Here is a 23,902-nt window from a genome sequence, read left to right on the forward strand (position 1 = left end):
CCTTCCCACTTCCCCGTTCTGGTTTTGCCGAATACTGTTTCACTGAGTCTTTCCAGAACCAGGGGCCACTCCTCCTTTCTTCTTGTACCTCATTTGATGTGTGGATTATGTTTTGGCTATTCCAGTTTTCTAGGTTAATATCCACTTATTAGTGAGTGCATACCATGATTCACCTTTTGAGTCTGGGTTACCTCACTTAGTATGATATTCTCTAGCTCCATCCATTTGCCTAAGAATTTCATGAATTCATTGTTTCTAATGGCTGAATAGTACTCCATTCACACCAGGGATACAGGTCCTAGACTGAGATGTCAGACTTTAATAGAACTACATTTGGTTAATATCTGGGCTGACAAGAATTTGCTTGTAAGATTTAAAGCAGTGGCCTAAATAATTTTCCCTTCCTACAGAAGGACAAAGAGGAACTTTACCAAACAGCAGCCTTCTGGGAGGAGATAAGAAATATTCTAGTAACATGGGGATTATTCAAATGGGCTTTCTACCCATTTGGAAAAATGGATGGTCCTGAAGGAAACAACTTTGGGGAGGAGGGCCCTGGAGCACCATTAGCATAAAAGGAAGCTCAGCCTTCTTCAGTAACAACAAGGACATTCAGCCCACCAGTGGTGTCTTCAGGAAAGAAAGCCTGTGAAGAAGCAGCCCCAGCCACATCACCAGCTTCCAAAGAGGCTGCAGAAACACGCACCTTGGAAAGGCCAGGTGAGTTACCACAGGTTTCTGACTTGGACAAGCCTTGTGTAGAAGTAGTTCCAATTTCTTCTGGGTCAGTCACACAGGAGTTCAACTGAAGCTCATAAGTAAGGTAAGGCAGAGATGCTGGACAGGTGTCTCAAGTCTGGAGCACTGGACCGCACAGAGAATACTCAATCTCCGGCCATGTATTCAGTATTTTGCTACCAGGGATCAACTCACTATGCTGTGGTAACAGAACCTACTGTGATGAGTGTTTCTTTTTTCAGTCTTGACAATCTAACTGTCTTGTTACCTTGAGTAGACATAGAAATATTTCTGGATGTGTCTATGAGTTGATGGCAAGAAAGAAAACTTCTGAGCTTGCCTTGAAGTTCTGAGGCCACAAGGGTCTCTCTTTTCCCTACAATACTATACTATTGTGGATATACCCTGATGGTCTGATCTTGAGAATAGACTGTCTTTCTGCTGTACGCAACCTCTTATTATCTGTTGGGGTTTCTCACAGGCTCACAGCTCGAGTGTAAATGCTCCATATGATTGAGCATGCCCACAGCTGGCTTCTTAAAGGAGGACTCTATGAAATACTTGCAGTTTGATTCTATGTCTGGAAGTCACGGCCCTTGTAAATCACTTGTATGAGACTGTGCCTAAGGAAAATCCCAGCAGGACACAGGAAAACACATGTCCAGATCTTAGAATCCAGAGGCCAAAAAATCTGGAGATATGAACTAAGAATAGAGGAGACATATCTCTGCCTGTGGAAACACAGCAGAAGTTTTCCTATTCTCTGACTGTTTAGATCCCTGGAGGCATATGGTCCATACCTCAGTTAGAAGACTTTCTCCAATGAATCCCTCCACACACATACAAATTCTATAATCATCTCAGATTCACATCCAGAAACATTGCTCTATCCACTTAAGCTGACAGTAAAGTCCAAGGCCCCATCTCCCAGAACCTAGAGTAAAACTTCCTGCCAATTATCAGGAGCAGAATGAAGGAAAGAATCCCAATGACTTTAAATTTCTCTCCCAGGCTGACTGACTGAGTGCTGCTCAGAGATACCAGGTCCTGTCACCACAGACTTCTCTAAATTTTTCATTAAAGTTCAGAAGGGAAGAGACCTGCACCTGCTGGTCACCCCTCAGGATGTATGTGAGAAATTCCTCACCTCAGAAAGGAAGAACACTAAGAGAGGAATCAAGAAATGTGGGGTGTTACATGGAGCCTTGGTAAAGATATGAATACTTCTCCTGATCTTAGGCCGTTTCTTCCCCCTTGTTTTTCCATGACTGTCAGGGAACATATCTAGGGCATATACCACACACATCACCCTCCAGAGGGAACTGTGGGTGACAAGGACTGGCCATCTTGAATTTGATGACTGTATTTGGTTGCTTTTCAGAGTTCGTGGAAATGAACAATGTGGTTCAACACTATAATTAGAAATTTTCATTCTAGTTGGGGGCTAGAGCCAATAATTCTAGTCACTCACACAATGAGCCTGAAGGCTTCCTACAAGCTCAAATCAGCTCCACAGTGTGAGTGCCATATTACCTAAAGGATAAAGAAGGCAGACCGAAAGCATAAGGCAGCCAGGGAGGCATAAAGCACGAATAGAGACATGGTGCCTAGTTGCAAAGAGAAAAGGAAACACGAATTGCTTTTGGGTCCTTGACTTAGTACCTACACTGGTAAGCTTTGGACTATAAATTATCAAGACACCTCAGGACACCTGAGCAGACCTGCTGACTGCTACAGGAAAGAGCCTAGGACCAGGAGGTGTCAGGATGAATATCTCTGATTCTATTCAACATCTTTTCCTTTTTACTGTATCTCAACAAAGCACAATAGCACCCAAGGTTTTGAAACACTAAAGAGAGTAGGAACAATGAGATGCATGCACTGGTGTGGTCTGGGTCATGTGTGTGTGAGAGAATGGGTCTGAGTCCTCCAAGAGTTGTGACAAGTTGTTTTCTCCTGGTAGGTTGAAGGGGAATATCATGTTACCCATATCATCATTCCTCTCCAGAAAGGAGTCCTAGATTATTGCTATAAGGGTTATCAGTTCCTCATATAAGAAGAACTGGGGTTTCTTACATTAGGATGGATTCATGTAAGCAAATGGAACTCGGTAACTGGGGAACCTCTTGTCTCTCTCTTAGAAACAGCCAGCCTAAATAGTGTTCTGCACAGAGTCAATCCATTCCAGATCTTCATCACTGACCATATACAGTCAACAGTGAGCAGTTCAAGTGAAAGGAGCATTTCCTAGTACTTTTACAGCTCCTTGTATTTTATGTCTTACTTGGAGTAATTCTTCAATGTTCCAACTTGATACGAATCTGCATGGAGAATGGTTGCTTACCAGGATGTATTAAAACAGTCTGTACAGACAACATACCTAAAAGATGTAGAAATGAAACTTAAGTAAGCCAAGAGTATCCTTTCTAATGGTTGTGTTTTGTATTTATGAAGAAGTACGTCCTCTGTGCCCAACAAAGAGATCCTACATGCTAGGTTTTCAAGTATTTGCACATACACAGCATACATCTCTTGATTTTATAGGGGAGGTAGATAGCATTGAAGAGTGATACACTGTATTGGTGAGCATTTCTGTTGGCTGGGATTTATGGCATGTATTGGAAAAGAATGCCTGATATGTGTTGATATCAGCCATTAGAACCATGGCATCCCTTGTCTTGGATGGCCTGGAAAAACGGTGGCCATTTTGAGTAGAGGGAAAACTCTGTGGGTTATTCTGAGCAAAATTATGGTGTGATCAAAGCCATACTCTAGAAGTTAAAATGAAGGAGATGCAAAGCTGCTTGGTTAGGGAAAGTCAGGTGAGGTTTGGGAGCTGATACCATGGAATGATGATAAGAGGGTGATAGTCTTGTGTGTGTGTGTGTGTGTGTGTGTGTGTGTGTGTGTGTGTGTGTGTGTGTGTGTGTTTGTAGGACTGATCAGGGGATTTCAGATATCCAGGGAATAGGGATAGAGATTGAGGAGTCTGAGACAGGGCAGGATATCAGTTGGGATCATGGAGGGGCCAGCGTTTATCTCATAAACATGAATAGGGTTTGTAGAAGAGGACAGAACTTGAAAGTGAGATGCAGTTATAAAGTGGAATTGAAGGCACCTGTGAGATATTACAACATCAATATTGGGAGGATGTTGTGAGAAGGCTAGAGAGGAACCTGAGGCAGTTAAACATGCAGGTGGCTCATGAGCTCAGTAAATATGGAGAACTGGCTGCAAGAGAAACAATTCCTGGCACCTTAGGTGAATGTCTAATGAGGAAATCAGGGAACACAGTGGGGATGAAGGAGCAACAAGGCTAAAAGGGCACTGGATATGAGGTTCACAGAAGCCACAGGATGGGGACACAGGAAGCAGGAATTCAGGATGGAACCTGCTGGAGTTCTGGGGATATTTTAATCCATGGTGTACAGAGACTGCAATGTTTAATAATGTCATCAAAAACTGGGTATACTGTCACTCTCCTAGACCCCCAGCATTCAGGAGGATAAACTGAAAGTTGGTGAATTTGGTGCCATGTTGACTGAACAGTAATATTGTGCCTCAAAACAAAAGTCACTTGATGAGAAATTGGCCATTGTGGATTCTGTTATAACTGTCATACTGAAGCTGGCATCTAGGCCCTAGAATCTAGGGGAATTTGAAGTGAGAAGGCTGCTCTTTTGGAATGGGTTGACGGATTACTGTCATATAGGACCTGTGAAATAGTTTGGACATGGTTTCTTCTTGTTTATTGTTTTTTTTTTTTAATTTTTCTTTGATTTCACTTTAGATTTCCAAAGGCTTGATGTTTTAAATGATAGCTTAGGTGTGAGTATACATACATAAACACAGTTGTTTAATGGCTCGTGGAGGAAGAATCTATGTTCATACACAACTTAGAGAAAGAAATGAGAATCTGCTAGAAGCCTGCTCCAAATTTCTCACTTTCTCCCTCAAAGATTGAAACCCCTCTTGCTCTCACCATGTCTTCCTCCATTTTACATGTGCACCACTTCCATTCTAAGAGTGATTCAATTGCAATGGGTAGAAATGTAACTTTTACAACTGGCTTTCAGGGTTTAACATCTGCAAGATTTATCACCATTCATGCATGCAATTGTTTGCTGGGTTTTTACATATGCTGACCCAGTGAAGGAAGAAGAAAAGTAATGGAAAAAGACATAGTATGATCATATGACAGTAATACTATACCACATCAGAAGGACAGAAGTAGCTCCTTGTCACATAGGGAGAAATCCCATGGGTCTCAGGGGCAGGATTCAATATAAACAGCTGCATTCCCAAAAAAATTGTTGAAGCAGTCATCAGAAATATTGATGAAGCAATCAGTCTGCTGTTGTCAGGAAAGAAGCAGAGATGGGTTAGAAGTGAAGACAAAACTTGGAATAGTTACTGTCTAGACATCAGGTTTAACTAAGTGTGGATGACCAAAAGGGCCTTGTCCTGAGGGACAAGATAAAAGTAAGTGGTTGGAATACTCCTGTCCCAGGCAGGGTATGGTGTATAGCCTTGTTGGAGTAGTATTGGCATTGTTTTAGAAAGTGTGTCACTTTGGGCATGAACTTTGAGTTCCTCCTTGAGAGAGAAGGAGACATTCTTCTGTGAAACATTCTTCTCCTTTTTGCCTTTCAAACAAGATGTAGAACTCTGTGTTCATCAGGCACCATGTTTGCCTGAATGCTATCATACTTTCTGCTATGATGATGAGACTGAACCTCAGTACCTATAAGCCAGCCTCAATTGAATGTTATCCTTTATAAGTGTTGGACTGACCATGGTGTTGATTCACAAGAATGAAAACACTAAGGCACTAAATGAGAAAAACACAGTACATTTTGAACATTATGAATTAGGAGGACAAAGAAGATGGTTCCATATTACTGCTGCACATGACAGATGGCAGTCTACATTCAAGGATTTTGGAAATCACAGGAGAGAACAGATTGTTAATGCTCCTTGTGCCTCCCTTCCTTGGTGAATCAAGCATAGCTGGCTGGGCTAACTTAGAATTCTTTGCTTCTTTTGTCTTCTCAGACCGATCAAACCCAGACAGCCTTCTGGTCAAGTGCAGAACTGCACACATATTTTGGATATCAAATGGTGCTCCCTGAATCCATAGCTGTGGTGTGTGCCCCCAAGTATAAACAGTAAGTATGTGAGATTCAAGTCTGGAATTTACAAGTATAGAATCACCAATGTCTCAAAACTATTTAAAAACTGTCTTTGTTCAGAATGTCTTAACTGATGGCTATGAAAGCCTTCCTTTTATGTGCATATTCTAATGATCACCAAGCACTCTTAAAAGACATAATGACACCACTGCTGGTTTTTAAGACAACCTCTTAAGAAGTAACTTTAAGGTGCAGAGATTGAAGAAATTCCAAAAGAAACACTGAGATTTCCATGATTTTTCCTTCCCAATGCTGTATTCTTCCGAATTCTTTATGCAAGGTAGTGTTCAGCAAGCAATGAATATGCTTTCTTTTATAATACATTTCGTCACTTGATGTCCTAAAGGTACAAGCTAACACTAGTTATAGAATATTGTCCCTTGTTCCTCACAATCAATGGGCAAGAATTCATTGTACAAGAAAGGGATCCAGAGACATTGAGACAAAGATGTTTATATACACACAGGGGAAAGCGAAGGAGGACACAGAGTAGAGATGGAAGGACATTGAGAAGATGGAGGAAAAGAAGGAGGAGTATGAGAAATAAAAGGAAAATGAGCAAAGAAAGAAAGAAAACAAGGAAGGAGGGAAAGAAAGACAGAAAGGAAGAAACAAAAACAGAAAGAAAATGTGGATGGAAGACAAGGGAGAAAGAAATAGAAAAGAAAGAAAGGACAAAAATAAGAAACTAGAGGGCATTAAGTTTGGACAGGAATGACAAGGTCTAGAAGGAGGACAAAGATAAAAATGATGAATTGCAAAAGGAAAATTAGTTCACAGTTTCTAAAAGAGAATGGAAACATTGTGCAGAGAAGATGAGAGGAGAGATGGGAGGCAAAGAGAGAGGCAAGAAGGGAAAGAGAAAGAGGGAGAGATAGGGAGAGAGATCTAAGAAAGAAGAGAAGGTAAATGAGTAATGGAAAATTGAATGAAAGGAGGAAGGTGGAGAGAAAGGTGGACATGAGAGACAGGAAACTTGGTCTTGGAGGAAAATGTGTGCAACTGTGAGTCTGCCTTTTCTCATTTCAGAACTGGGATTTTCACACTGACACCTACTGGATTAAAATAAATATCCAATTGTCTACAGAGTGGGCTCCATGCCCACAGACAGGACACAGCTCTCTTCTTGTATGTATCTTTGTGCAAGTAATCAAGGCCGTATTTTCAGGCAGGACACAGCACTGATTGGGTTTTTTCCTCACCCTCCTGGCAGTTCATCTTCATCACCCCCCTTCTTAGAAATTCATAATAACCAAATATCTATGATTCTGGGATTAGTGAACATAAGTTTTCTCATATTTGAAATCTGATCATTCACTGTCTCTGAGATGCTATTCCTTTCTGTCCCATAATCCTGATATCCGGGGATACTAATACTCTCAGGAGAAGATTAAGGAAGTAGGACTTGTGTGTACCTCAGGGTCAGAGTGTGAGAGCAGCATGCTGGAGGCTCTGAATTTCATCCCCAGTAACATGAGGAAAAGAACAATGTATGAAATCCATTAGCTTATACCTCTCCTGGGCATATACCCAGAGGATTCCCTGGCATGCAATAGGGACACATGCTCCACTATGTTCATAGCAGCCTTATTTATAAAGCCAGAAGCTGGAAAGAACCCAGATGCCCCCAGTGGAGGAATGTATACAGAAAATGTAGTATATTTACACAATGGAATACTACTCAGCAATTAAAAACAATGAATTCATGAAATTCTTAGGCAAATGGTTGGAGCTAGAAAATATCATCCTAAGTGAAGTAACCCAATCACAAAAGAACACACATGGAATGCAATCACTGATAAGTGGATATTAATTTGCCCAGTAGTTCTGAATTCTCAAGACACAATTAGCATATCAAATGATAACCAAGAAGAGGGAAAGAGAGGGCCCTGGTTCTGAAAAGGGCCTATGTTGTGTTGATCCAGCATTGTAGGGGAATACCAGAACAGGGAAATGGGAGGGGGTGATTGTGAAATGGGCTGAGGGAGGGAAGAGATCTTATGAGACCGATGGGGAGGGGGTAACTGGGAAAGGGGAAAGCATTTGGAATGTAAACAAATATAGGAAATAAAAAAAGAAATCCATTAGCTTATTTAATGCTTATTCCCGGTTACTTTGTCCTTTATCAATGTCAGTTACAAACTTTCAGTCAGAGATCTGAATGCAAAGGACAAACTGGCACAAAAGGTAAATTATGCAAATCTTGTTCTGGAATTTTGTCTAGAAGTGTATGGTTCTCACCATCTAGGGAGGTGGTTTCTTCTCCTATGTTGTGTTCTATGATCACACACATAGTATGATCAGATCTCTGGGTGTCAGATCCACCCCAGATGGCAAGATTCTATCACTTTACTGCATATCAACCAGGACTCTACCATTGAGTATAGATTCAGAGGAGATGCAGCAACATAGTGAAAGGACCAAAACATGTCCCATTAAATATATAAGAACCAGAAATTCAGTCATAGAGATCCAAAGTATTCTAAGATCCCATATTAGAGTCTCTCTCTCTCTCTCTCTCTCTCTCTCTCTCTCTCTCTCTCTCTCTCTCTCTCTGTGTGTGTGTGTGTGTGTGTGTGTGTGTGTGTGTGTGTGAGTGCGCATGTGTCCATATAAATGTGAATGTATATGTGTACACATTTTGCATTTTCTCCTGATCATAAAAATACTGAGACCTAATAAAATTTAAGATTTCTTTTACAAGATACACATATTATCTTCTTTCTGTAGCATCATTGTGTAGACATGTGAAAGCAGATACTATTTTTAGTTTATGCCTTTATCTGTGGTTTCAGTACCTGTTGTGGTGAGAAGAATTTGGCAGATGCTCTAGATCTGGAGTCAGGTTATTGTGAAGTGCCTGCTTCCCCGCACGATCAGTGGATACTGTTACACACTGTAAGATTTCCCCAGATTCCCTTTGTGTACTCTCATGGATCAAAAGCAGAGAATGATTTTCAGTTGAATGTGAGAAAGACTTTTCTAGCAGATCTGATCTAAACTACATAGCCCTATCTTGGGAGACAATAATGTTTAGTTACTGGGATGTTAAAAGAGATTGCACGATTATAAAAAATGCCTAGAACTCCAAACCGAAGGTTCTCTGTTGTAAAGACCCTTTCTAGTTCTGGCCAGTGTAAAGCCTACCTGTAATGGCAGCAGCAGGACAGCTATAGCAGGTGAATCATGAGTAACAAGCTATCTAATACTAAGTAGTCAAATTGTGTTAGTCCGATTAATCCTTACATTTTTGTATGCCATATTTGAACATCCCTCCCCGGCATGCAATAAAGACACATGCTCCATTATATTCATAGCAGCCTTATTTATAATAGCCAGAAGCTGGAAAGAACCCAGATGCCCCTCAAATGAGGAATGGATACAGAAAATGTGATATATTTACACAATGGAATACTACTCAGCAATTAGAAACAATGAATTCACAAAATTTTTAGGCAAATGGTTTGATCTAGAAAATATCATCCTAAATGAGGTAACCCAATCACAAAAGAATACACATGGAATGTAATCTCTGATAAGTGGATATTAATTAGCCCAGAAGCCCTGAATACCCAGGCACAAATCACATAACAAATGACTCCCATGAAGAAGTATGGAGAGGGTCCTGATCCTGGAAAGGATTGATCTAGCATTGCAGGGGAATATAAGGACAGAGAAAAAGGAGGGAGGTGATTGGAGAATGAATGGAGAGAAGAAGGTTTATGGGACATATGGGGAGGGGGGATCCAGGAAAGGGGAAATCATTTGGAATGTAAACAAAGAATATAGAAAATAAAAATATTAAAAAAATTATTAGGTAACTTTTACCATCTGATTTATATCATAACTCCAATATGACTGCACTAACTGGTACTTTTAATAAAGCAATATTTTGCAAGTGACTCTGGGTAAAATGTGCCAAGGTGCATGGTCATGACACACTGACTCTGACCATAAGGAGAACTATGTAGGAGTACTGGTCCCTAGACCCTTTCCCATAGCTGCCACCAACATTGCAATCACACTCTCTAGGCTGAGAACTATTGCCCTACAGTGAGCTTTTTATATTAGAGGTTGGGGACAGGGCTCAGTAGGGAGAGTGCTTGTTTTTCAAGCTTTAGGCCCTGGATCCAGTTCCCAGCACTTCTGCAATCTGTCAAAGTGCGACTTGCCTGTAATACAGCACTAGAGAGCAGGTGTCAGGAGGATAATTCCAAGATTCTTCTGTGCTCTCTAGGATATATGGTGTAGCCTAGATCACATGAGACTCTCCTTTAGTATAATATAAAATGTATAAGTTGTTTCAAAATGTGAGTTTTCCATGACTTATCAACATTTCCTTTTCTCCAATTGCAGGACTGCAGTCATGTCACCATCTGGAACATCAAGGTAACTGTCACAGATTTGAGATGAATCAAATCTCACACACCTTCAGTTGTGGGAGTGTGTGTGTGTGTGTGTGTGTGTGTGTGAGAGAGAGAGAGAGAGAGAGAGAGAGAGAGAGAGAGAGAGAAAGAGAGAGAGAGAGAAAGAGAGAGAGAAAGTTTAAGTGTGTTTGTGTGTGTCTGCACATGCACTTATAAATGTCTTTGTGTGTTTTATATATATGAATGTATTATATGTATGCATGTAGTGTAGTGTAAATAACTCTGTATATTCAATGGGTGTTATGCATGTTGCTTTTATGTCATGTATAATTTATCTATGTCATTTATGTGCACTGGCATGGATGGAAGGTGTACTATGATTATATACAGTGTCCAGAAGGAAAAACAATATATATGGCTTATTCAAAGATAGACTAGTATTTGAGAAGTTCATAGCAATTAGAAATTAATGATTTTATATAGCATATTTATTAAGAGGTTAAGACAAAATTTTTGGCTGTGCACCAGTACATGTGTAAGGCTCCAGTGCACCCAAAGCTGCTCTGCCTCATCTGCTGCAGTGTCAATATGGGACAGATTGTAAGTCCAACACTAACTAATCAACTGCAGAAGAGAAATATCTCAAAGGACCCAGATATTGGTCTATATTTTTCATGTACTCAAAGTGTTACCCTGAGTGATAAATTGATTTTTAAATAATTAAGAGAATTTTCTGACTCAAGAGAAACTTACTTTCTTTTGGGCTGACTTTAATCTAAGATGTCTACCACCAATATTCAGTTTCTAATACAAACCACATAATATGATGTTTCTCTATGTGAGACTCTATTATCCACTGGTACCCCATCATGGGAAACTGAAAAAAAAAGTATTTCCTGGAAAAGATCCTAGTGTTTCTGCTAGGCTCCCAGAAGAACCTTTGAGGATGCCAATTGAGGCTTATACCATTAAAGCAGTGACAGTTGCACTTTGATATTCACTGCATATTTAATCTGCAGTTCATCACAGATGTGAAAGGAATTTTGGTAACTAAGTGAGCACCTCTCAAACCCTGGAAGACAAGAGGAAATGACTACAGCCCTGTGGAAATTGTTACATTTATATAACATAAATAGGACAAGAAAGCCTTTCTCCATTCTTCATACATCATGTCACCTGCTCCAGTCTGTCCAGTCCTGCAACCAAGTTGTCCTGATGGTCATATTCCTGACTGACCAATCTAGCCACAAAACACATCATAATATCCCAGGAAAATCTGTCTGGCCTAGAGGCAGAAAAGTGCTTGCCTGAACATGGTTCCTACGGCATGTGATTTCCATGAATTGTTAATGACCTGGCCACTGAGGCTAGGGTTTGTGTCTACCTCACACAAAGTTATTGTCCTGAACAAGGGATGACACAACAAATTCACTGTTGCTGACAGACTTGCAGAAAGAAGCTCATGATGACCCGAGGGTGGACATCCATTCTCTTCAATGCCTCTGACTTTGGCCCTGTGCACAAGTGAAGCTAATCACAACACATTGATATTTCCCTCAAATTTCACAGAATCCCTGTGATTTAGAGCTTCAGGCATGGATTCCATCCTGTGAAATGGCCAAAAATTCAACCAGAAATTGTTGGTTACTATTATAACAACAGTTCCATGATTGCATCAATAGGCATATCCTTCCTAACAGGTCAGCACTATAGCAAAAAGAATCCACTACTTGTCAGAAAATGACTTTTCTCCCAACACTATGCATAGCACCATAGTTGTTTAGGAAAAACAAGATAATTTAGCACGATGCGGGATTTCCTTAAAACGTGATTTTCTGAAAAATTTTGACGAAAGAAAATTCTCCTATGGGTTCTCTTTTGAGACTACACGTTTAGACTTACACGCCACACCAAATCTTTTCGAGTTACAACGTGTTGTTTAGGAGAAACAATCTAATTTTGTACGATGCGTTATTTCTTCTCGTAGTGTTTCCAATACGTACGTATTTGTCTTTACTCTGCAACACTGTATTTCCTTATAACGTGGTGTTCTTACATATTCTTTCGAGAGAAAACTCTCCTGTGCCTTCTCTTTTGAGGCTACACGCTTGGACACACACGCAACACCAAAGCTTTTCGAGTTACAACGTGTTGTTGAGGAAAAACAAGATAATTTCGCACGATGCGGGATTTCCTTAAAACGTGATTTTCTGAAAAATTTTGACGTAAGAAAATTCTCCTGTGGGTTCTCTTTTGAGGCTACACGATTAGACGTACACGCCTAACCAAATCTTTTCGAGTTACAACGTGTTGTTTAGGAGATACAAGCTAATTTTGTACGATGCGTTAGTTCTTCTTGTAAAGTGTTTCCAATACGTACGTATTTGTCTTTACTCTGCAACACTGTATTTCCTTATAACGTGGTATTTTTACATATTCTTTCGAGAGAAAACTTTCCTGTGCATTCTCTTTTGAGGCTACACGCTTAGAAACACACGCAACACCAAAGCTTTTCGAGTTACAACGTGTTGTTTAGGAAAAACAAGATAATTTCGCACGATGCGGGATTTCCTTAAAACGTGATTTTCTGAAAAATTTTGACGAAAGAAAATTCTCCTATGGGTTCTCTTTTGAGGCTACACGTTTAGACGTACACGCCACACCAAATCTTTTCGAGTTACAACGTGTTGTTTAGGAGATACAAGCTAATTTTGTACGATGCGTTATTTCTTCTTGTAAAGTGTTTCCAATACGTACGTATTTGTCTTTACTCTGCAACACTGTGTTTCCTTATAACGTGGTATTCTTACATATTCTTTCGAGAGAAAACTCTCCTGTGCCTTCTCTTTTGAGGCTACACTCTTGGACACACACGCAACACCAAAGCTTTTCGAGTTACAACGTGTTGTTTAGGAAAAACAAGATAATTTCGCACGATGCGGGATTTCCTTAAAACGTGATTTTCTGAAAAATTTTGACGAAAGAAAATTCTCTTTCTTTGGGTTCTCTTTTGAGGCTACACAATTAGACGTACATGCCACACCAAATCTTTTCGAGTTACAACGTGTTGTTTAGGAGATACAAGCTAATTTTGTACGATGCGTTATTTCTTCTCGTAAAGTGTTTCCAATACATACGTATTTGTCTTTACTCTGCCCCACTGTATTTCCTTATAACGTGGTATTCTTACATATTCTTTCGAGAGAAAACTCTCCTGTGCCTTCTCTGTTGAGGCTACACGCTTGGACATACACGCAACACCAAAGCTTTTCGAGTTACAACGTGTTGTTTAGGAAAAACAAGATAATTTCGCACGATGCGGGATTTCCTTAAAACGTGATTTTCTGAAAAATTTTGACGAAAGGAAATTCTCCTATGGGTACTCTTTTGAGGCTACACGTTTAGACGTACATGCCACACCAAATCTTTTCGAGTTACAACGTGTTGTTTAGGAGATACAAGCTAATTTTGTACAATGCGTTATTTCTTCTCGTAAAGTGTTTCCAATACGTACGTATTTGTCTTTACTCTGCTCCACTGTATTTCCTTATAACGTGGTATTCTTACATATTCTTTCGAGAGAAAACTCTCCTGTGCCTTCTTTTTTGAGGCTACACGCTTGGACATACACGCAACACCAAAGCTTTTCAAGTTACAACGTGTTGTTTAGGAAAAACAAGATAATTTCGCACGATGCGGGATTTCCTTAAAACGTGATTTTCTGAAAAATTTTGACGAAAGGAAATTCTCCTATGGGTACTCTTTTGAGGCTACACGTTTAGACGTACACGCCACACCAAATCTTTTCGAGTTACAACGTGTTGTTTAGAAGATACAAGCTAATTTTCTACAATGCGTTATTTCTTCTCGTAAAGTGTTTCCAATATGTACGTATTTGTCTTTACTCTGCAACACTGTATTTCCTTATAATGTGGTATTCTTACATATTCTTTCAAGAGAAAACTCTCCTGTGCCTTCTCTGTTGAGGCTACACGCTTGGATACACACGCAACACCAAAGCCTTTCGCGTTACAACGTGTTGTTTAGGAAAAACAAGATAATTTCGCACGATGTGGGATTTCCTTAAAACGTGATTTTCTGAAAAATTTTGACGAAAGAAAATTCTCCTATGGGTTCTCTTTTGAGGCTACACGTTTAGACGTACACGCCACACCAAATCTTTTCGAGTTACAACGTGTTGTTTAAGAGATACAAGCTAATTTTGTACTATGCGTTATTTCTTCTCGTAAAGTGTTTCCAATACGTACGTATTTGTCTTTACTCTGCAACACTGTATTTCCTTATAACGTGGTATTCTTACATATTCTTTCGAGAGAAAACTCTCCTGTGCCTTCTCTGTTGAGGCTACACGCTTGGACACACACGCAACACCAAAGCCTTTCGAGTTACAACGGGTTGTTTAGGAAAAACAAGATAATTTCGCACGATGCGTGATTTCCTTAAAACGTGATTTTCTGAAAAATTTTGACGAAAGAAAATTCTCCTATGGGTTCTCTCTTTTTTTTAATTTTTTTATTCGATATAATTTATTTACATTTCAAATGATTTCCCCTTTTCTAGCCCCCCCCCACTCCCCGAAAGTCCCGTAAGCCCCCTTCTCTTCCCCTGTCCTCCCTCCCACCCCTTCCCACTTCCCCGTTCTGGTTTTGCCGAATACTGTTTCACTGAGTCTTTCCAGAACCAGGGACCACTCCTCCTTTCTTCTTGTATCTCATTTGATGTGTGGATTATGTTTTGGGTATTCCAGTTTTCTAGGTTAATAACCACTTATTAGTGAGCGCATACCATGATTCACCTTTTGAGTCTGGGTTACCTCACTGAGTATGATGTTCTCTAGCTCCATCCATTTGCCTAAGAATTTCATGAATTATATACCACATTTTTTGCATCCACTCTTCTGTTGAGGGATACCTGGGTTCTTTCCAGCATCTGGCAATTATAAATAGGGCTGCTATGAACATAGTAGAGCATGTATCCTTATTACATGGTGGGGAATCCTCTGGGTATATGCCCAGGAGTGGTATAGCAGGATCTTCTGGAAGTGAGGTGCCCAGTTTTCGGAGGAACCGCCAGACTGATTTCCAGAGTGGTTGTACCAATTTGCAACCCCACCAGCAGTGGAGGAGTGTTCCTCTTTCTCCACACCCTCTCCAACACCTGCTGTCTCCTGAATTTTTAATCGTAGCCATTCTGACTGGTGTAAGATGAAATCTTAGGGTTGTTTTGATTTGCATTTCCCTAATGACTAATGAAGTTGAGCATTTTTTAAGATGCTTCTCTGCCATCCGAAGTTCTTCAGGTGAGAATTCTTTGTTTAACTCTGTACCCCATTTTTTAATAAGGTTGTTCGGTTTTCTGGAATCTAACTTCTTGAGTTCTTTATATATATTGGATATTAGCCCTCTATCTGATGTAGGATTGGTGAAGATCTTTTCCCAATTTGTTGGCTGCCGATCTGTCCTCTTGATGGTGTCCTTTGCCTTACAGAAACTCTGTAACCTTATGAGGTCCCATTTGTCAATTCTTGCTCTTAGAGCATACGCTACTGGTGTTCTGTTAGAAACTTTCTCCCTGTACCGATGTCCTCAAGGGTCTTCCCCAGTTTCTTTTCTATTAGCTTCAGAGTGTCTGGCTTTATGTGGAGGTCCTTGATCCATTTGGATTTGAGCTTAGTACAAGGAGACAAGGATGAATCAATTCGCATTCTTCTGCATGCTGACCTCCAGTTGAACCAGCACCATTTGTTGAAAAGGCTATCTTTTTTTCCATTGGATGTTTTCAGCCTCTTTGTCGAGGATCAAGTGGCCATAGGTGTGTGGGTTCATTTCTGGATCTTCAATCCTGTTCCATTGATCCTCCTGCCTGTCACTGTACCAATACCATGCAGTTTTTAACACTATTGCTCTGTAGTATTGCTTGAGGTCAGGAATTTCCCACAATGCTGAATTTCCTCTCTAAAGAATATGTAAGACTACCACGTTATAAGGAAATACAGTGTTGCAGAGTAAAGACAAATAAGTACGTATTGGAAACACTTTACGAGAAGAAATAACGCATCGTACAAAATTAGCTTGTATCTCCTAAACAACACGTTGTAACTCGAAAAGATTTGGTGTGGCGTGTACGTCTAAATATGTAGGCTAAAAAGAGAACCCACAGGAGAATTTTCTTTCGTCAAAATTTTTCAGAAAATCACGTTTTAAGGAAATCCCGCATCGTGCGAAATTATCTTGTTTTTCCTAAACAACACGTTGTAACTCGAAAAGCTTTGGTGTTGCGTGTGTGTCTAAGCGTGTAGCCTCAAAAGAGAAGGCACAGGAGAGTTTTCTCTCGAAAGAATATGTAAGAATACCACGTTATAAGGAAATACAGTGGGGCAGAGTAAAGACAAATAAGTACGTATTAGAAACACTTTACAAGAAGAAATAACGCATCGTACAATATTAGCTTGTATCTCCTAAACAACACGTTGTAACTCGAAAAGATTTGGTGTGGCGTGTACGTCTAAACGTGTAGCCTCAAAAGAGAACCCATAGGAGAATTTCCTTTTGTCAAAATTTTTCAGAAAATCACGTTTTAAGGAAATCCCGCATCGTGCGAAATTATCTTGTTTTTCCTAAACAACACGTTGTAACTCGAAAAGCTTTGGTGTTGCGTGTGTGTCTAAGCGTGTAGCCTCAAAAGAGAAGGCACAGGAGAGTTTTCTCTCGAAAGAATATGTAAGAATACCACGTTATACGGAAATACAGTGTTGCAGAGTAAAGACAAATACGTACGTATTGGAAACACTTTACAAGAAGAAATAACCCATCATACAAAATTAGCTTGTATCTCCTAAACAACACGTTGTAACTCGAAAAGATTTGGTGTGGCGTGTACATCTAAACGTGTAGCCTCAAAAGAGAACCCATAGGAGATTTTCTTTTGTCAGAATTTTTCAGAAAATCACGTTTTAAGGAAATCCCGCATCGTGCCAAATTATCTTGTTTTTCCTAAACAACACGTTGTAACTCGAAAAGCTTTGGTGTTGCGTGTATGTCTAAGCGTGTAGCCTCAAAAGAGAAGGCACAGGAGAGTTTTCTCTCGAAAGAATATGTAAGAATACCACGTTATAAGGAAATACATTGTTGCAGAGTAAAGACAAATATGTACGTATTGGAAACACTTTACGAGAAGAAATAACACATCGTAAATATTAGCTTGTATCTCCTAAACAACACGTTGTAACTCGAAAAGATTTGGTGTGGCGTGTACGTCTAAACGTGTAGCCTCAAAAGAGAACCCATAGGAGAATTTTCTTTCGTCAAAATTTTTCAGAAAATCACGTTTTAAGGAAATCCCGCATCGTGCGAAATTATCTTGTTTTTCCTAAACAACATGTTGTAACTCAAAAATCTTTGGTGTTGCATGTATGTCTAAGCGTGTAGTCTCAAAAGAGAAGGCACAGGAGGGTTTTCTCTCGAAAGAATATTAAACAACTCTTTGAGTAGTATAAAATTCCAACACAATAACCTTCTAATGTAAAGAAGCAATGAGGAATCATTACATGAAGTTTTTTCTGGTGCTTTGATAATGTTCTAGGTTAGTTTTCATCTCAGAAAGTTTTAGGAAATCTTTTCATGCATTTAGGACTCCCATCATAATCCTACCTTGAAAGCTACAAATCACTGGTCAGTGGTGGTGCACACTTTTAATCCCAGCACTTGGGAGGCAAATGCAGGTGGATTTCTGAGTTCAAGGCCATCATGGTCTACAGAGTGAGTTCCAAGATAGCCAGGGTTACACAGAGAAACCCTGAAGAAAAACAAGAAAAGAAAGAAAGCTACATATGTTTGTAGATGTCCTGCAAAGGATTTGTGTAGGCCCAGTGCTTTCTTCTTCTCCCTTCCAGTTCATGCTAGCTTTGCTCAAATGAATTGAAGGTCTCTGATCTCCTTTTCTTGCATTCTGTCTGCTTTGACATTATTTTGGTCTCCTAATCTATACAGTTCTCTGATATCTGAAGGCTCCTGGGTAGGGGGATTGAAAGAGACACATCGCATAGGGCTGTGTGTTTGATTCTCTCTCTGTCTCTGTCTCTTTCTCTGTCTGTGTCTCTCTCTGTCTCTCTATCTCTCTCTGTCTCTCTCTATCTCTCTATCTCTCTCTCTGTCTGTCTGTCTCTCACTCTCTCTCTCCGTCTATCTCACTGTTTCTCCTTAATATCTAGGGATGGGACTCTATATATGTTCACACTTGCTGCAGGAGGAAGCCTTTCTTATAATGGCTGAATAGGGCATTGATCAGTGGGATTAGAAGAACTGGACTGCTAGATTGTTTCTTTTATTTTATTTTTTAGACCAGTATTTGATTTTAAACTAGGATTGTGTGGCATCAGGACTCTATATTTTGGTTACCAAAGCAGTGTATTTTATAGATTCTATCTCATTAATTGGGCCTTAAGTCAAAGTAGACATTTCTATATTATTCCTAGAGGTTTTCTGACACTACTGACCTAACATATCTAGCAAGTAGAAAAGCTCAATGAGACTGAATAACAGACTTTCAACAGAAAATGTTGTAGGTCGAGCATTTTGTGGCTGAGTTGATATTTGTTTCTCTTTCAGTAGCCAGCAGTTTGCTCCTACAACAGAAACTAGAACATAAGGGTAAAGGTTTCAAGCATGCATCAGCTCAAATTCAAATTGAATGTATTGTGTAGGTGTTGGCCTAAGCAATTGAACTCCACTCTCAGTTAGCAGAGAGCAAACAGTTGTCTTAGCAACAGCCTGGGTTGTTTGTATATTTCCATGGGATGACCTTGCAGAACAACTCAAATGAATTCAATGCAGTTCCTTTTCATGTAAACCTTTTTGGTGACAAAAAATGGACAGTAGAGACTCTATATCACCCATCAGTAGAAAGCACTAAGATTGCTTTTCTATAATTTAGGTTTTCCAGTACACTAGGTTTCCATGATATGCCTTAAATGCCACTGCAACTGAACCTATATCTCCCAGGATTCTCTTCCTTTCCCCTATCTCCCTTCCCATTCCTCATTGATTGTGTCCATTCTCTTTCACATAGGGAACCTGTAAGTTCTATTCAATTTCTCACTTCCATGGAGATCTATGTGTCCATCCTAGATGATTTCTTTATACCCTATCTCTGTGTGTATGGATTATATGTTGGTTAGTAACAATTCGTGGCTACCATCTAGATGTAAGAGAATACATATAGTATGTATATTTCTGGGTCTTGGTTATGTCACTCAGGATGATTTTTTTATTTCTATCCATTTGTCTACAAATGCCATGCTATCATTGTTTTTTTTTTAACACCTAATCTGCTACTATGTAAATGTACCACATTTGCCCTAAAGGAGATTTTCAATCAATGACCATGCTTTGGTTCTTGGAAATTGCCCAGTGAGATTGAATGACAAACTTTCAACAGTAATATCTTTGTTCAGACTAGAGGTCTCTCTCTCTTTCTTCTTCCATTTCCTGATGATTTGAATGAGAACAGCCCCACAGACTTATATATTTGCATCATTAGTCCACAAGAACTGTTTGAAAAAGGTCAGAATGTATGGTATGGTCATGTTGAGATTATGGTGTCTATTGAAAGAATAATGAAACTGGGGGGACTGTAGGATGAGATGTGTCGATGGGAGTCTGGAAGTATATATTAGAGGAGGTAGGCCACTAAGGTAGACTCTTGGAGGAAATGTTTCACTGGGGTTGGGTTTAGAGGTTTAAGATACCAGTGAGAGGACCTGAATCTAAATCTATCTCTAGTTATGTCTGTCTCTCTCCATTTCTCTATGTCTGTCTCTGTTTATCTCTCTGTCTGTCTCTGTATCTCCTTACTCTGCCTGTCTGTGTCTCTCTGTATCTCTTTCTGTCCTGTTTCTATATCCCTTTCTCTATCTGTCTGTCTCTGTGTCTCTGTCTCTGTCTGTCTGTCTGTCTCTGCCTGTCTCTCAGTCTCTGTCTCTATATGTCTCTCAGTCTCTCTCTGACTGTCTATCTCTGTCTCTCTGTCTCTGTCTCTCTCTCTCTCTCTCTCTCTCTCTCTGTCTCTCTCTCTCTCTCTCTCTCTTTGCATCCTTTGGTTTATTATGTAAACCTCTGACATTACATCAGTGATTCTATCTATAAAACTATAAGGGAGCCCCAGTTAAATGTTTCCTGTTCAAAGAAATTCCCCAGTCATGGTGTTTCTTCACAGCAATTAAACAGCAACTGAACACCTACTGAGGACTTATCTGTGAATAAAACATATACTAATATTATCTGTTAGGATGTATCTCCTTTCCTAACTTATTGTTCATCTTGTGACAGGTGGAAACCTCCTGAACCCTAGGCACTCAGACCAGCAGAATCTTGGCAATAAAGGACCTTTGTGTACTGGAACAGCAAATGTGGTCTCAACACAGTTACAAATAAAGGTAACTGTGAATTGCATGGAATTCTTTGAGGCAAATTTAAAATCTCAATGTATTTTTCTGTGTTTAAACTAGTGATCCACAAATGTTTTCACCCAACTGGTCATATGTCATTAGTTCTAATTATCCACTATGATTTTGTATTACAGACAACAAAATAGATTTTTGGGAGGACTAAGGAGCGGAAGAGAGAACTGTTAAATCAATACTCTGAAGAACATCTCATTTACTTGACAGAAAAGGTCAGTGTGAGAAGAAGCATGGTTACAGGAGGACTGTGTGAGAACTACTCAGTTTGTTCCCAGTACTGTCTTGTGCAGTGTCATTGGAATGTATGATTCAATGAAAGGGTTCCACATGCCCTCTGTAATCCAATGAACACACATGTACACACACACACACACACACACACACACACAATGTCCTGACATACTAAGAAGACTGAGACTTAGCTTTACTAAAAACAGGAAAATAGTAAGGTAGACGAATGGATTTTCCAACACACCAGGGGTACATACCCTAGGCTGAAATGTCAGACTTTAACAGAACTACATTTTGTTCATCTCTGGGATGACAAGACTTTTCGTCTAAATTTAAAGCAGTGGCCTAAATTCTTTTCCCTTCCTGCAGAAGAAGAACGAAGAAGAAGAACTGTCCAAGAAGGCATCATTCTGGGAGGAAAAAAGAAAGATGAGAACACATTTTCTTTTTTCTTTCTTTTTTTTAAAAAACCGTATTTAATCAAGGTGTATGTGTTAGGGTTTTATTGATTGGAAGAGACACTGAAATCAAGGCAACTGTTATAATGGAAAATATTTAAATGCGGCTGGCTCACAATTTCAGAGGTTTAGTCCATTATCATCATGGCAGGAAGCATGGCAGTGTACAAGCAGATATGTTGCTGGAGAAAAAGCCAAGAGTTCTCCATCTTGATCCACAGGCAGCAGAAAGGGCACTGGGCATACCTTGAGCATAGGAGACCACAATGACTGCCCCACAATGGCACACTTCTTTCAACAAGGCTACCCCTTCTCTAATAAGTCCACACCTCCTAATAGTGGCACTCTCTATAGGCTAAATATTCAAACACATGAGTCTTTGGGAGTCATACCTATTCAAACCAACACAGTATAATAAACAATAATTGATTATATACAGTCACCCTTGGTATCTGTGGGTCATTAGTAACCATGCAAGTGTCAAGGACTGTAGCTGCTCAAGTTACTTAAATAAAACTTATCTGTATATAACCCATCACATCTCAAAATTAACTTTTAAATCTAATATAATTCATGCAATGCTTCATATTCTTACACTGTTCTTGTTTATAGAGATTTGGAGACAAATCTGCAAGTCCAAACACAGTTTTCAAAATGGGCTTCCTTTCCCTTTCTAAAACGGTATGGTTCTCAAGGAAAACAAAAAACAACAACAACAAAAAAAAAAAACAAGGTTGGGAGGTGGGCCCTGGAGCACCAATTTCGTCAAAGGAAGCTCAGTCTTATTCAGTAACAACTGGAACCTTCAGTCCAACAGTGGTGCCTTCAGGAAAGAAAGCCTGTGATGAAGCAGCTCCAACAACATCACCAGCTGCCAAGGAGGCTTGAGAAACTCTACCTCAGAAAGGCCAGGTGAGTCATCACAGGTTACTCACTTGGACAAGCCTTGTGTAGAAGTGGTTACAATTGCATCTGGGTCAGGAAAACAGGAGTGAGACTGAAGCTCACTAGTAAGGTAAGGCAGAGGTGCTGGACAGGTGCCTCAAGTCTGGAACACTGAGCCCCACAGAGAATCCTGAATCTCCTGCCAAGTGCTCAGTCTTCTGCTTCCATGGATCTGCTGACTATGCTGTGGTAACAGAACCTCATGAGATGAGTGCTGCTTTTTTCTGTCTTGACAACCTGACTGTCTTGTCAGCTTGTAGAGACAGAGCAATATTTCCGTATGTTTCTGTCTGATGGTAAAAATTAATTTTGAGCTTGCCCAGCACTTCTGAGACCACATGGGTCTCCCTCATCCTTACAACATTGCACTATTATGGACAGATTGTGGTAGTCTGACCTTGAGATAAGAAACTGTGTATGTGTTTGTGCTCTCTGCATCCTCTTATTACCTGATGGACTTTCTCACAGCCTAACAGCTCTAGTGTAAATGCTCCATATGATTGAGCATAGCTACAGCTGGCTTCTTCAAGGTTGATTCTACGGAATACTTGTAGTTTGACTCAATGCATGTCAGGATGTCACAGTCTTGTAAGTCATTTGTGTGAGTCAAGGTCTAAGGCACCATCCAGGTGGACCCAGTAAAATACAAGTCCAGACTTCAGAGCCTAAATGCCAAAATATCTGGAGATATGAATGAAGAACTAAGGAGACATGTCTCTGTCAGGAAAAACACAGCAGAAGTTTTGTTTTCTCTGACAGTATAGCTCCCTGAATGCTTGTGGTGTTCTACTCAGTTAGGAGAGGACTTTTTCCAATGAGTCCCTTCACACACAGAGAAATTTTATAATCAGCTCAGAGTCATATCCAGAAAAATTGCTCCATCCTCTTAAGCTGACAGTAAAGTCCATGGCCCCTTCTCCCAGACACCAGTTACCAGAGTGTGGAGTAAAACTCCCTGCCCATCATGAGGAGTGGGATAAAGAAAAGAATCCCAATGACTTTGCATTACTTTCCCAGATTGATAGACTGAGTTCTCCTCAGGGATACCAGGCCCTGTCTCCTCATACTTTTCTCTCTTTTCCATTACAGTTGAGAAGGGCAGAAGCCTGTGCCAGGTAGTCCTCCCTCAGGAATTGTGTGATAAATTCCTCACTGCAGCAAGAATAAACTCTGCGAAAAAAAATTGAGACATGTGCTGTATTATGTGGAGCCCTGGTAAAGATATAAACACTTCTTCTGATTTGAGGCTATTGCTTTCCCCTTGCCTTTCCATGACTCTTAGGGAACATATCTAGGGTCTATCGTCATGCAAATCACCTTCCAGGAGAAACTATGGGTGACAAGGCCTGGCCATCTTGAATTGGTTGACTTTGTATTTGGTTGCATTACAGAGTCCTTTGACATGAACAATGTGTTTCAATGTTATAGATAGACATTTTTATTCTAGTCAGGGCTAGTGCCAGAAATTCCAGGCACTGGCAAACTGAGGCT

The 23,902-nt window shown here is 40.0% G+C and overlaps 1 long non-coding RNA gene across 1 annotated transcript; it reads left to right on the plus strand.

Annotated features, from left to right (window-relative positions):
* The first annotated feature begins 463 nt into the window (after positions 1-463).
* LOC127668048 (uncharacterized) lies at positions 464-22,360 on the plus strand. The gene is made up of 5 exons (XR_007974001.1): positions 464-720; positions 10,287-10,319; positions 20,644-20,750; positions 20,897-20,989; positions 22,276-22,360. It is a non-coding gene; the product is annotated as an uncharacterized LOC127668048 (long non-coding RNA).
* Positions 22,361-23,902: the final 1,542 nt, after the last annotated feature.

The sequence above is a fragment of the Apodemus sylvaticus genome, chromosome 17 (assembly GCF_947179515.1).
Source record: "Apodemus sylvaticus chromosome 17, mApoSyl1.1, whole genome shotgun sequence".
Classification (NCBI taxonomy): Eukaryota; Metazoa; Chordata; class Mammalia; order Rodentia; family Muridae; genus Apodemus; species Apodemus sylvaticus.